The sequence below is a fragment of the Ascaphus truei genome (genome assembly GCF_040206685.1).
Source record: "Ascaphus truei isolate aAscTru1 chromosome 3 unlocalized genomic scaffold, aAscTru1.hap1 SUPER_3_unloc_4, whole genome shotgun sequence".
Classification (NCBI taxonomy): domain Eukaryota; kingdom Metazoa; phylum Chordata; class Amphibia; order Anura; family Ascaphidae; genus Ascaphus; species Ascaphus truei.
The window spans coordinates 233,450-247,532 of NW_027453827.1; the positions used below are offsets into that span (position 1 = coordinate 233,450).

At 65.7% G+C, this 14,083-nt stretch overlaps 1 protein-coding gene across 1 annotated transcript in view; it reads left to right on the plus strand.

Annotated features, from left to right (window-relative positions):
* The window catches only part of LOC142473341 (dynein heavy chain domain-containing protein 1-like), a 434,059-nt gene that overhangs the window by 206,165 nt on the left and 213,811 nt on the right, over positions 1-14,083 (plus strand). The gene's annotated exons all lie outside the window — the stretch shown is intronic.

The following is a 14,083-nucleotide window of genomic DNA, read 5'->3' on the forward strand; positions in this document are numbered from 1 at the left end:
GGGAGCCTGGCACTGCCACTGCCTGCCCTGTGTGTGTGAGGGGAGCCTGGCACTGACACTGCCTGCACTGTGTGTGAGGGGATCCTGGCACTGCTACTGCCTGCACTGTGTGTGTGAGGGGAGCCTGGCACTGCCACTGCCCGCCCTGTGTGTGAGGGGAGACTGCCACTGCCCGCCCTGTTTGTGAGGGGAGCCTGGCACTGCCACTGCCCGCCCTGTGTGTGAGGGGATCCTGGCACTGCCACTGCCCGCCCTGTGTGTGTGAGGGGAGCCTGGCACTGCCACTGCCCGCCCTGTGTGTGAGGGGAGCCTGGCACTGCCACTGCCCGCCCTGTGTGTGTGTGAGGGGGGCCTGGCTCTGCCACTGCCTGCACTGTGTGTGAGGGGATCCTGGCACTGCCACTGCCTGCAATGTGTGTGTGAGGGGGGCTGGCACTGCTACTGCCTGCACTGTGTGTGAGGGGATCCTGGCACTGCCACTGCCTGCACTGTGTGTGAGGGGATCCTGGCACTGCCACTGCCTGCACTGTGTGTGTGAGGGGAGCCTGGCACTGCCACTGCCTGCCCTGTGTGTGTGAGGGGAGACTGGCACTGCCACTGCCTGCACTGTGTGTGTGAGGGGAGCCTGGCACTGCCACTGCCCGCCCTGTGTGTGAGGGGAGACTGCCACTGCCACTGCCCGCCCTGTTTGTGAGGGGAGCCTGGCACTGCCACTGCCCGCCCTGTGTGTGAGGGGATCCTGGCACTGCCACTGCCCGCCCTGTGTGTGTGAGGGGATCCTGGCACTGCCACTGCCCACCCTGTGTATGAGGGGAGCCTGGCACTGCCACTGCCCGCCCTGTGTGTGTGAGGGGAGCCTGGCACTGCCACTGCCTGCACTGTGTGTGAGGGGAGACTGCCACTGACACTGCCTGCACTGTGTGTGAGGGGAGCCTGGCACTGCCACTGCCTGCACTGTGTGTGAGGGGAGACTGCCACTGACACTGCCTGCACTGTGTGTGAGGGGAGCCTGGCACTGCCACTGCCTGCACTGTGTGTGTGAGGGGAGCCTGGCACTGCCACTGCCTGCACTGTGTGTGAGGGGAGCCTGGCACTGCCACTGCCTGCACTGTGTGTGAGGGGAGCCTGGCACTGCCACTGCCTGCACTGTGTGTGAGGGGAGACTGCCACTGACACTGCCTGCACTGTGTGTGAGGGGAGCCTGGCACTGCCACTGCCCGCCCTGTGTGTGAGGGGAGCCTGGCACTGCCACTGCCCGCCCTGTGTGTGAGGGGAGCCTGGCACTGCCACTGCCTGCACTGTGTGTGTGAGGGGAGCCTGGCACTGCCACTGCCTGCACTGTGTGTGAGGGGAACCTGGCATTGCCACTGCCCGCCCTGTGTGTGTGAGGGGATCCTGGCACTGCCACTGCCCGCCCTGTGTGTGTGAGGGGAGCCTGGCACTGCCACTGCCCCGCCCTGTGTGTGTGAGGGGAACCTGGCATTGCCACTGCCCGCCCGCCCTGTGTGTGTGAGGGGAGCCTGGCACTGCCACTGCCCCGCCCTGTGTGTGTGAGGGGATCCTGGCACTGCCACTGCCTGCACTGTGTGTGTGAGGGGAGCCTGGCACTGCCACTGCCCCGCCCTGTGTGTGTGAGGGGAGCCTGGCACTGCCACTGCCTGCACTGTGTGTGTGAGGGGAGCCTGGCACTGCCACTGCCCGCCCTGTGTGTGTGAGGGGATCCTGGCACTGCCACTGCCCGCCCTGTGTGTGTGAGGGGATCCTGGCACTGCCACTGCCTGCACTGTGTGTGAGGGGAGCCTGGCACTGCCACTGCCTGCACTGTGTGTGTGAGGGGATCCTGGCACTGACACTGCCCGCCCTGTGTGTGTGAGGGGAGCCTGGCACTGCCACTGCCTGCACTGTGTGTGTGAGGGGAGCCTGGCACTGCCACTGCCCGCCCTGTGTGTGAGGGGAGCCTGGCACTGCCACTGCCCGCCCTGTGTGTGAGGGGAGACTGCCACTGCCACTGCCCGCCCTGTGTGTGAGGGGAGCCTGGCACTGCCACTGCCCGCCCTGTGTGTGAGGGGATCCTGGCACTGCCACTGCCCGCCCTGTGTGTGAGGGGAACCTGGCATTGCCACTGCCCGCCCGCCCTGTGTGTGTGAGGGGAGCCTGGCACTGCCACTGCCCCGCCCTGTGTGTGAGGGGAGCCTGGCACTGCCACTGCCCGCCCTGTGTGTGAGGGGAGGCTGGCACTGCCACTGCCTGCACTGTGTGTGTGTGTGAGGGGGCCCTGGCACTGCCAATGCCTGCACTGTGTGTGTGTGAGGGGAGCCTGGCACTGCCACTGCCCGCCCTGTGTGTGAGGGGAGCCTGGCACTGCCACTGCCTGCACTGTGTGTGTGTGTGAGGGGAGCCTGGCACTGCCACTGCCTGCACTGTGTGTGTGAGGGGATCCTGGCACTGCCACTGCCTGCACTGTGTGTGTGAGGGGAGCCTGGCACTGCCACTGCCTGCACTGTGTGTGTGAGGGGAGCCTGGCACTGCCACTGCCCGCCCTGTGTGTGTGAGGGGAGCCTGCCACTGCCACTGCCCGCCCTGTGTGTGTGAGGGGAGCCTGCCACTGCCACTGCCCGCCCTGTGTGTGTGAGGGGAGCCTGCCACTGCCACTGCCTGCACTGTGTGTGGGGGGATCCTGGCACTGCCACTGCCCGCCCTGTGTGTGTGAGGGGAGCCTGGCACTGCCACTGCCTGCCCTGTGTGTGTGAGGGGATCCTGGCACTGCCACTGCCCGCCCTGTGTGTGTGAGGGGATCCTGGCACTGCCACTGCCCGCCCTGTGTGTGTGAGGGGATCCTGGCACTGCCACTGCCCGCCCTGGGTGTGTGAGGGGATCCTGGCACTGCCACTGCCCGCCCTGTGTGTGTGAGGGGGGCCTGGCACTGCCACTGCCCGCCCTGTGTGTGTGAGGGGAGCCTGGCACTGCCACTGCTTGCACTGTGTGTGTGAGGGGAGCCTGGCACTGCCACTGCCCGCCCTGTGTGTGTGAGGGGATCCTGGCACTGCCACTGCCCGCCCTGTGTGTGTGAGGGGAGCCTGCCACTGCCACTGCCTGCACTGTGTGTGTGAGGGGGGCCTGGCACTGCCACTGCCTGCACTGTGTGTGTGAGGGGAGCCTGGCACTGCCACTGCCCGCCCTGTGTGTGTGAGGGGAGCCTGCCACTGCCACTGCCCGCACTGTGTGTGAGGGGGGCCTGGCACTGCCACTGCCCGCCCTGTGTGTGACGGGAGCCTGGCACTGCCACTGCCTGCCCTGTGTGTGTGAGGGGATCCTGGCACTGCCACTGCCCGCCCTGTGTGTGTGAGGGGATCCTGGCACTGCCACTGCCCGCCCTGTGTGTGTGAGGGGATCCTGGCACTGCCACTGCCCGCCCTGGGTGTGTGAGGGGATCCTGGCACTGCCACTGCCCGCCCTGTGTGTGTGAGGGGGGCCTGGCACTGCCACTGCCCGCCCTGTGTGTGTGAGGGGAGCCTGGCACTGCCACTGCTTGCACTGTGTGTGTGAGGGGAGCCTGGCACTGCCACTGCCCGCCCTGTGTGTGTGAGGGGATCCTGGCACTGCCACTGCCCGCCCTGTGTGTGTGAGGGGAGCCTGCCACTGCCACTGCTTGCACTGTGTGTGTGAGGGGGGCCTGGCACTGCCACTGCCTGCACTGTGTGTGTGAGGGGAGCCTGGCACTGCCACTGCCCGCCCTGTGTGTGTGAGGGGAGCCTGCCACTGCCACTGCCCGCACTGTGTGTGAGGGGGGCCTGGCACTGCCACTGCCTGCACTGTGTGTGAGGGGAGCCTGGCACTGCCACTGCCCGCCCTGTGTGTGACGGGAGCCTGGCACTGCCACTGCCTGCACTGTGTGTGAGGGGATCCTGGCACTGCCACTGCCCGCCCTGTGTGTGTGAGGGGATACTGGCACTGACACTGCCCGCCCTGTGTGTGTGAGGGGAGCCTGGCACTGCCACTGCCTGCACTGTGTGTGAGGGGATCCTGGCACTGCCACTGCCCGCCCTGTGTGTGTGAGGGGATACTGGCACTGACACTGCCCGCCCTGTGTGTGTGAGGGGAGCCTGGCACTGCCACTGCCTGCACTGTGTGTGAGGGGAGCCTGGCACTGCCACTGCCCGCCCTGTGTGTGTGAGGGGAGACTGCCACTGCCACTGTCTGCACTGTGTGTGAGGGGATCCTGGCACTGCCACTGCCCGCACTGTGTGTGAGGGGAGACTGCCACTGCCACTGCCCGCCCTGTGTGTGTGAGGGGAGCCTGGCACTGCCACTGCTTCACTGTGTGTGTGAGGGGATCCTGGCACTGCCACTGCCCGCGCTGTGTGTGTGAGGGGAGCCTGGCACTGCCACTGCCTGCACTGTGTGTGTGAGGGGATCCTGGCACTGCCACTGCCTGCACTGTGTGTGTGAGGGGATCCTGGCACTGCCACTGTCTGCACTGTGTGTGTGGGGATCCTGGCACTGCCACTGCCTGCACTGTGTGTGTGAGGGGATCCTGGCACTGCCACTGCCTGCACTGTGTGTGTGAGGGGATCCTGGCACTGCCACTGCCTGCACTGTGTGTGTGAGGGGATCCTGGCACTGCCACTGCCTGCCCTGTGTGTGTGAGGGGAGCCTGGCACTGCCACTGCCTGCACTGTGTGTGTGAGGGGAGCCTGGCACTGCCACTGCCTGCACTGTGTGTGTGAGGGGAGCCTGGCACTGCCACTGCCTGCACTGTGTGTGTGAGGGGAGCCTGGCACTGCCACTGCCTACACTGTGTGTGTGAGGGGATCCTGGCACTGCCACTGCCCGCCCTGTGTGTGTGAGGGGATCCTGGCACTGTCACTGCCTGCACTGTGTGTGAGGGGATCCTGGCACTGCCACTGCCCGCCCTGTGTGTGTGAGGTGAGCCTGCCACTGCCACTGCCTGCACTGTGTGTGTGAGGGGAGCCTGGCACTGCCACTGCCTGCACTGTGTGTGTGAGGGGAGCCTGGCACTGCCACTGCCTACACTGTGTGTGTGAGGGGATCCTGGCACTGCCACTGCCCGCCCTGTGTGTGTGAGGGGATCCTGGCACTGTCACTGCCTGCACTGTGTGTGAGGGGATCCTGGCACTGCCACTGCCCGCCCTGTGTGTGTGAGGGGATCCTGGCACTGTCACTGCCTGCACTGTGTGTGAGGGGAGCCTGGCACTGCCACTGCCTGCACTGTGTGTGAGGGGATCCTGGCACTGCCACTGCCTGTGTGTGAGGGGAGCCTGGCACTGCCACTGCCTGTGTGTGAGGGGAGACTGCCACTGCCACTGTCTGCCCTGTGTGTGAGGGGAGACTGCCACTGCCACTGCCCGCCCTGTGTGTGTGTGAGGGGAGCCTGGCACTGCCACTGCCCGCACTGTGTGTGTGAGGGGAGCCTGGCACTGCCACTGCCTACACTGTGTGTGTGAGGGGAGCCTGGCACTGCCACTGCCCGCCCTGTGTGTGTGAGGGGAGCCTGGCACTGCCACTGCCTGCCCTGTGTGTGTGAGGGGAGCCTGGCACTGCCACTGCCTGCACTGTGTGTGAGGGGATCCTGGCACTGCCACTGCCTGCACTGTGTGTGTGAGGGGATCCTGGCACTGACACTGCCCCGCCCTGTGTGTGTGAGGGGAGCCTGGCACTGCCACTGCCTGCCCTGTGTGTGTGAGGGGAGCCTGGCACTGCCACTGCCTGCACTATGTGTGAGGGGATCCTGGCACTGCCACTGCCCGCCCTGTGTGTGTGAGGGGAGCCTGCTACTGCCACTGCCCGCCCTGTGTGTGTGAGGGGAGCCTGCCACTGCCACTGCCCGCCCTGTGTGTGTGAGGGGAGCCTGGCTCTGCCACTGCCCGCCCTGTGTGTGAGGGGATCCTGGCACTGCCACTGCCTGCACTGTGTGTAAGGGGAGCCTGGCACTGCCACTGCCCGCCCTGTGTGTGTGAGGGGAGCCTGGCACTGCCACTGCCTGCCCTGTGTGTGTGAGGGGAGCCTGGCACTGCCACTGCCCGCCCTGTGTGTGTGAGGGGATCCTGGCACTGCCACTGCCTGCACTGTGTGTGTAAGGGGAGCCTGGCACTGCCACTGCCCGCCCTGTGTGTGTGAGGGGAGCCTGGCACTGCCACTGCCTGCCCTGTGTGTGTGAGGGGAGCCTGGCACTGCCACTGCCTGCACTGTGTGTGTGAGGGGAGACTGGCACTGCCACTGCCCGCCCTGTGTGTGAGGGGATCCTGGCACTGCCACTGCCCGCCCTGTGTGTGAGGGGATCCTGGCACTGCCACTGCCCGCCCTGTGTGTGTGAGGGGAGCCTGGCACTGCCACTGCCTGCACTGTGTGTGAGGGGAGCCTGGCACTGCCACTGCCTGCACTGTGTGTGTAAGGGGAGCCTGGCACTGCCACTGCCCGCCCTGTGTGTGTGAGGGGAGCCTGGCACTGCCACTGCCTGCCCTGTGTGTGTGAGGGGAGCCTGGCACTGCCACTGCCACTGCCCGCCCTGTGTGTGTGAGGGGATCCTGGCACTGCCACTGCCCGCCCTGTGTGTGAGGGGAGCCTGGCACTGCCACTGCCTGCACTGTGTGTGTAAGGGGATCCTGGCACTGCCACTGCCCGCCCTGTGTGTGTGAGGGGAGCCTGGCACTGCCACTGCCCGCACTGTGTGTGTGAGGGGAGCCTGGCACTGCCACTGCCCCCCCTGTGTGTGTGAGGGGAGCCTGGCACTGCCACTGCCCGCACTGTGTGTGTGAGGGGAGCCTGGCACTGCCACTGCCTGCACTGTGTGTGAGGGGATCCTGGCACTGCCACTGCCTGCACTGTGTGTGTGAGGGGAGCCTGGCACTGCCACTGCCCGCACTGTGTGTGTGAGGGGAGCCTGGCACTGCCACTGCCCGCACTGTGTGTGTGAGGGGAGCCTGGCACTGCCACTGCCCGCCCTGTGTGTGTGAGGGGAGCCTGGCACTGCCACTGCCTGCACTGTGTGTGAGGGGATCCTGGCACTGCCACTGCCTGCACTGTGTGTGTGAGGGGATCCTGGCACTGACACTGCCCGCCCTGTGTGTGTGAGGGGATCCTGCCACTGCCACTGCCCGCCCTGTGTGTGTGAGGGGAGCCTGGCTCTGCCACAGCCTGCCCTGTGTGTGTGAGGGGAGCCTGGCACTGCCACTGCCCGCCCTGTGTGTGTGAGGGGAGCCTAGCTCTGCCACAGCCTGCCCTGTGTGTGAGGGGAGCCTGGCACTGCCACTGCCCGCCCTGTGTGTGAGGGGATCCTGGCACTGCCACTGCCTGCACTGTGTGTGAGGGGAGCCTGGCACTGCCACTGCCCGCCCTGTGTGTGTGAGGGGAGCCTGGCACTGCCACTGCCCGCCCTGTGTGTGTGAGGGGAGCCTGGCACTGCCACTGCCCGCCCTGTGTGTGTGAGGGGAGCCTGGCACTGCCACTGTCTGCCCTGTGTGTGTGAGGGGAGCCTGGCACTGCCACTGCCCGCCCTGTGTGTGTGAGGGGATCCTGGCACTGCAACTGCCTGCACTGTGTGTGTAAGGGGAGCCTGGCACTGCCACTGCCCGCCCTGTGTGTGTGAGGGGAGCCTGGCACTGCCACTGCCTGCCCTGTGTGTGTGAGGGGAGCCTGGCACTGCCACTGCCCGCCCTGTGTGTGAGGGGATCCTGGCACTGCCACTGCCTGCACTGTGTGTGAGGGGAGCCTGGCACTGCCACTGCCTGCACTGTGTGTGTAAGGGGAGCCTGGCACTGCCACTGCCCGCCCTATGTGTGTGAGGGGAGCCTGGCACTGCCACTGCCTGCACTGTGTGTGTAAGGGGAGCCTGGCACTGCCACTGCCCGCCCTGTGTGTGAGGGGAGCCTGGCACTGCCACTGCCCGCCCTGTGTGTGTGAGGGGAGCCTGGCACTGCCACTGCCACTGCCCTGTGTGTGTGAGGGGAGCCTGGCACTGCCACTGCCTGCACTGTGTGTGTAAGGGGAGCCTGGCACTGCCACTGCCCGCCCTGTGTGTGAGGGGAGCCTGGCACTGCCACTGCCCGCCCTGTGTGTGTGAGGGGAGACTGCCACTGCCCCGCCCTGTGTGTGTGAGGGGAGCCTGGCACTGCCACTGCTTCACTGTGTGTGAGGGGATCCTGGCGCTGCCACTGTCTGCCCTGTGTGTGAGGGGAGCCTGGCACTGCCACTGCCCGCCCTGTGTGTGTGTGGGGATCCTGGCACTGCCACTGCCCGTACTGTGAGTATGAGGGGAGCCTGGCACTGCCACTGCCTGCACTGTGTGTGTGAGGGGATCCTGGCACTGCCACTGCCTGCACTGTGTGTGAGGGGAGACTGCAACTACCACTGCCTGCATTGTGTGTGTGGGGATCCTGGCACTGCCACTGCCCGCCCTGTGTGTGTGAGGGGATCCTGGCACTGCCACTGCCCACCCTGTGTGTGTGAGGGGATCCTGCCACTGCCACTGCCCGCCCTGTGTGTGTGAGGGGAGACTGGCACTGCTACTGCTTCACTGTGTGTGTGAGGGGATCCTGGCACTGCCACTGCCCGCCCTGTGTGTGTGAGGGGATCCTGGCACTGCCACTGCTTGCACTGTGTATGTGAGGGGATCCTGGCACTGCCACTGCCCGCCCTGTGTGTGTGAGGGGATCATGGCACAGCCACTGCCTGCATTGTGTGTGTGAGGGGAGCCTGGCACTGACACTGCCCGCCCTGTGTGTGTGAGGGGATCCTGGCACTGCCACTGCTTGCACTGTGTATGTGAGGGGATCCTGGCACTGCCACTGCCCGCCCTGTGTGTGTGAGGGGATCATGGCACAGCCACTGCCTGCATTGTGTGTGAGGGGAGCCTGGCACTGACACTGCCTGCACTGTGTGTGTGAGGGGATCATGGCACTGCCACTGCCTGCACTGTGTGTGTGAGGGGGGCCTGGCACTGCCACTGCCCGCCCTGTGTGTGTGAGGGGATCCTGGCACTGCCACTGCCCGCCCTGTGTGTGTGAGGGGATCATGGCACTGCCACTGCCCGCCCTGTGTGTGTGAGGGGATCATGGCACTGCCACTGCTTGCACTGTGTGTGTGAGGGGATCCTGGCACTGCCACTGCCCCGCCCTGTGTGTGTGAGGGGATCATGGCACTGCCACTGCCTGCACTGTGTGTGTGAGGGGATCATGGCACTGCCACTGCCTGCACTTTGTGTGTGAGGGGATCCTGGCACTGCCACTGCCCGCCCTGTGTGTGTGAGGGGATCCTGGCACTGCCACTGCCTGCACTGTGTGTGTGTGAGGGGGGCCTGGCACTGCTACTGCCCGCCCTGTGTGTGAGGGGATCCTGGCACTGCCACCGCCTGCCCTGTGTGTGTGAGGGGATCCTGGCACTGCCACTGCCTGCACTGTGTGTGTGAGGGGAGCCTGGCACTGCCACTGCCTGCCCTGTGTGTGTGAGGGGATCCTGGCACTGCCACTGCCTGCACTGTGTGTGTGAGGGGAGCCTGGCACTGCCACTGCCTGCACTGTGTGTGTGAGGGGATCATGGCACTGCCACTGCCTGCACTGTGTGTGAGGGGAGCCTGGCACTGCCACTGCCCGCACTGTGTGTGTGAGGGGAGCCTGGCACTGCCACTGCCTGCACTGTGTGTGAGGGGATCCTGGCACTGCCACTGCCCGCACTGTGTGTGTGAGGGGAGCCTGGCACTGCCACTGCCCGCACTGTGTGTGTGAGGGGAGCCTGGCACTGCCACTGCCCGCACTGTGTGTGTTAGGGGAGCCTGGCACTGCCACTGCCCGCCCTGTGTGTGTGAGGGGAGCCTGGCACTGCCACTGCCTGCACTGTGTGTGAGGGGATCCTGGCACTGCCACTGCCTGCACTGTGTGTGTGAGGGGATCCTGGCACTGACACTGCCCGCCCTGTGTGTGTGAGGGGATCCTGGCACTGACACTGCCTGCCCTGTGTGTGTGAGGGGAGCCTGGCTCTGCCACAGCCTGCCCTGTGTGTGAGGGGAGCCTGGCACTGCCACTGCCCGCCCTGTGTGTGTGAGGGGATCCTGGCACTGCAACTGCCTGCACTGTGTGTGTAAGGGGAGCCTGGCACTGCCACTGCCCGCCCTGTGTGTGTGAGGGGAGCCTGGCACTGCCACTGCCTGCCCTGTGTGTGTGAGGGGAGCCTGGCACTGCCACTGCCCGCCCTGTGTGTGAGGGGATCCTGGCACTGCCACTGCCTGCACTGTGTGTGAGGGGAGCCTGGCACTGCCACTGCCTGCACTGTGTGTGTAAGGGGAGCCTGGCACTGCCACTGCCCGCCCTGTGTGTGTGAGGGGAGCCTGGCACTGCCACTGCCTGCACTGTGTGTGTAAGGGGAGCCTGGCACTGCCACTGCCCGCCCTGTGTGTGTGAGGGGAGCCTGGCACTGCCACTGCCCGCCCTGTGTGTGTGAGGGGAGACTGCCACTGCCACTGCCCCGCCCTGTGTGTGTGAGGGGAGCCTGGCACTGCCACTGCTTCACTGTGTGTGAGGGGATCCTGGCGCTGCCACTGTCTGCCCTGTGTGTGTGAGGGGAGACTGCCACTGCCACTGTCTGCACTGTGTGTGTGGGGATCCTGGCACTGCCACTGCCTGCACTGTGTGTGTGAGGGGAGCCTGGCACTGCCACTGCCTGCACTGTGTGTGTGAGGGGATCCTGGCACTGCCACTGCCTGCACTGTGTGTGTGAGGGGAGACTGCAACTACCACTGTCTGCATTGTGTGTGTGGGGATCCTGGCACTGCCACTGCCCGCCCTGTGTGTGTGAGGGGATCCTGGCACTGCCACTGCCCACCCTGTGTGTGTGAGGGGGGCCTGGCACTGCTACTGCTTCACTGTGTGTGTGAGGGGATCCTGGCACTGCCACTGCCCGCCCTGTGTGTGTGAGGGGATCCTGGCACTGCCACTGCTTGCACTGTGTATGTGAGGGGATCCTGGCACTGCCACTGCCTGCATTGTGTGTGTGAGGGGAGCCTGGCACTGACACTGCCTGCACTGTGTGTGTGAGGGGATCATGGCACTGCCACTGCCTGCACTGTGTGTGTGAGGGGGGCCTGGCACTGCCACTGCCCGCCCTGTGTGTGTGAGGGGATCCTGGCACTGCCACTGCCCGCCCTGTGTGTGTGAGGGGATCATGGCACTGCCACTGCTTGCACTGTGTGTGTGAGGGGATCCTGGCACTGCCACTGCCCGCCCTGTGTGTGTGAGGGGATCCTGGCACTGCCACTGCCCGCCCTGTGTGTGTGAGGGGATCATGGCACTGCCACTGCCTGCACTGTGTGTGTGTGAGGGGGGCCTGGCACTGCCACTGCCTGCACTGTGTGTGTGAGGGGATCATGGCACTGCCACTGCCTGCACTTTGTGTGTGAGGGGATCATGGCACTGCCACTGCCCGCCCTGTGTGTGTGAGGGGATCCTGGCACTGCCACTGCCTGCACTGTGTGTGTGTGAGGGGGGCCTGGCACTGCCACTGCCTGCACTGTGTGTGTGTGAGGGGGGCCTGGCACTGCTACTGCCCGCCCTGTGTGTGAGGGGATCCTGGCACTGCCACTGCCTGCACTGTGTGTGTGAGGGGAGACTGCCACTGCCACTGCCTGCACTGTGTGTGTGAGGGGATCCTGGCACTGCCACTGCCTGCACTGTGTGTGTGAGGGGAGCCTGGCACTGCCACTGCCTGCACTGTGTGTGTGAGGGGAGCCTGGCACTGCCACTGCCTGCACTGTGTGTGTGTGTAGGGGGGCCTGGCACTGCCACTGCCACTGTCTGCACTGTGTGTGTGAGGGGAGACTGCCACTGCCACTGCCCGCCCTGTGTGTGAGGGGAGACTGCCACTGCCACTGCCTGCACTGTGTGTGTGAGGGGATCCTGGCACTGCCACTGCCTGCACTGTGTGTGTGAGGGGGGCCTGGCACTGCCACTGCCTGCACTGTGTGTGTGAGGGGAGCCTGGCACTGCCACTGCCTGCACTGTGTGTGTGAGGGGAGCCTGGCACTGCCACTGCCTGCACTGTGTGTGTGAGGGTATCCTGCCACTGCCACTGCCTACACTGTGTGTGTGTGAGTGGAGCCTGGCACTGCCACTGCCTGCACTGTGTGTGTGAGGGGGGGGGGCTGGCACTGCCACTGCCTGCACTGTGTGTGAGGGGATCCTGGCACTGCCACTGCCTGCACTGTGTGTGTGAGTGGATCCTGGCACTGCCACTGCCCGCACTGTGTGTGTGAGGGGGGGCTGGCACTGCCACTGCCTGCACTGTGTGTGAGGGGATCCTGGCACTGCCACTGCTTGCACTGTGTGTGTGAGGGGATCCTGGCACTGCCACTGCCTACACTGTGTGTGTGAGGGGATCCTGGCACTGCAAATGCCTGCACTGTGTGTGAGGGGATCCTGGCACTGCCACTGCCCGCCCTGTGTGTGTGAGGGGAGCCTGGCACTGCCACTGCCACTGCCTGTGTGTGAGGGGAGCCTGGCACTGCCACTGCCCGCCCTGTGTGTGAGGGTATCCTGGCACTGCCACTGCCTGCACTGTGTGTGAGGGGATCCTGGCACTGCCACTGCCTGCACTGTGTGTGTGAAGGGGGCCCGGGTCTGCCACTGCCTGCCCTGTGTGTGTGGGGAGACTGCCACTGCCCGCCCTGTGTGTGAGGGGAGCCTGGCACTGCCACTGCCTGCACTGTGTGTGTGAAGGGGGCCCGGGTCTGCCACTGCCCGCCCTGTGTGTGAGGGGAGACTGCCACTGCCCGCCCTGTGTGTGAGGGGAGCCTGGCACTGCCACTGTCTGCACTGTGTGTGTGAGAGGAGACTGCCACTGCCACTGCCCGCGCTGTGTGTGTGAGGGGAGCCTGGCACTGCCACTGCCCGTACTGTGAGTGGGAGGGGAGCCTGGCACTGCCACTGTCTGCACTGTGTGTGTGGGGATCCTGCCACTGCCACTGCCCGCCCTGTGTGTGTGAGGGGAGCCTGGCACTGCCACTGCTTCACTGTGTGTGGGAGGGGAGCCTGGCACTGCCACTGTCTGCACTGTGTGTGTGGGGATCCTGGCACTGCCACTGCCCGCCCTGTGTGTGTGAGGGGATCCTGCCACTGCCACTGCCTGCCCTGTGTGTGTGAGGGGAGCCTGGCACTGCCACTGCTTGCCCTGTGTGTGTGAGGGGATCATGGCACTGCCACTGCCTGCACTGTGTGTGTGAGGGGATCATGGCACTGCCACTGCCCGCCCTGTGTGTGTGAGGGGATCCTGGCACTGCCACTGCCTGCACTGTGTGTGTGAGGGGATCCTGGCACTGCCAATGCCTGCACTGTGTGAGTGAGGGGATCCTGGCACTGCCACTGCCCGCCCTGTGTGTGTGAGGGGATCCTGGCACTGCCACTGCCTGCACTGTGTGTGTGAGGGGATCCTGGCACTGCCAATGCCTGCACTGTGTGAGTGAGGGGATCCTGGCACTGCCACTGCCTGCCCTGTGTGTGTGAGGGGGGCCTGGCATTGCTACTGCCCGCCCTGTGTGTGAGGGGATCCTGGCACTGCCACCGCCTGCCCTGTGTGTGTGAGGGGAGCCTGGCACTGCCACTGCCTGCACTGTGTGTGTGAGGGGAGCCTGGCACTGCCACTGCCTGCCCTGTGTGTGTGAGGGGATCCTGGCACTGCCACTGCCTGCACTGTGTGTGTGAGGGGAGCCTGGCACTGCCACTGCCTGCACTGTGTGTGTGAGGGGATCATGGCACTGCCACTGCCTGCACTGTGTGTGTGAAGGGATCCTGGCACTGCCACTGCCTGCACTGTGTGTGAGGGGATCCTGGCACTGCCACTGCCTGCCCTGTGTGTGAGGGGAGCCTGGCACTGCCACTGTCTGCACTGTGTGTGTGAGGGGGGGTTGGCACTGCCACTGCCTGCACTGTGTGTGTGAGGGGAGCCTGGCATTGCCACTGTCTGCACTGTGTGTGTGAGGGGATCCTGGCACTGCCACTGCCTGCACTGTGTGTGAGGGGAGACTGCCACTGCCCGCCCTGTGTGTGAGGGGATCCTGGCACTGCCACTGCCCGCCCTGTGT